A 634-nucleotide genomic window follows, 5' to 3' on the forward strand; every position below is an offset into this window, starting at 1 on the left:
GTGACGTCTCTGCCTCTTTCTTTTCTTTGTCTCTGTCAGGGTCATGCGAGCCATCTTTTTCGTGGGCGGGGAGGTGTCGGACATTTCTAGCTGGAACCCAGATAGGCTTTGGTTGATCCTGTGGGAAAACACAAGCAAATCCTCTCCCTGTGGTCAACAATGGATCTGGTCCTTTCCAGAGTCCATCAAAGGGGTCCCTCCGTTTAACCTTGATTGGTGGTACTGGGTGTGTTTGAGCCCAGTGTCGGGTGACGAGAGGAGTGTCTGTCCCTCTATATATATTAAGTACATTAAGGGTGAACAAGGCTAATGTTAATTGAATATTGGGAGAATATGTTGTTTGAGCCTGTCTTTTTAATTGGTCCTTTAAGGTTTTGTGTGACCTTTCCACAATGGCTTGTCCCTGTGGGTTGTACGAGATGCCAGTGTGATGGGGGATTTTCCATGCTTCACAAAAATTTTTAAATGAGGAGCTGGTAAATTCTGGGCCACTGTCTGTCTTTAGTTGTGCAGGGAGGCCCATGATGGCAAAGGATGAAAGCATGTGATTTATTAGCTTTTTTGAACCTTCACCAGTCTGGGCAGTAGCCCAGAGGAAGTGAGAGTAAGTGTCTATAGTTACAAATACATATTT

This window comes from Nannospalax galili, unplaced genomic scaffold (assembly GCF_000622305.1).
Source record: "Nannospalax galili isolate Female #2095 unplaced genomic scaffold, S.galili_v1.0 scaffold223, whole genome shotgun sequence".
Taxonomy (NCBI): domain Eukaryota; kingdom Metazoa; phylum Chordata; class Mammalia; order Rodentia; family Spalacidae; genus Nannospalax; species Nannospalax galili.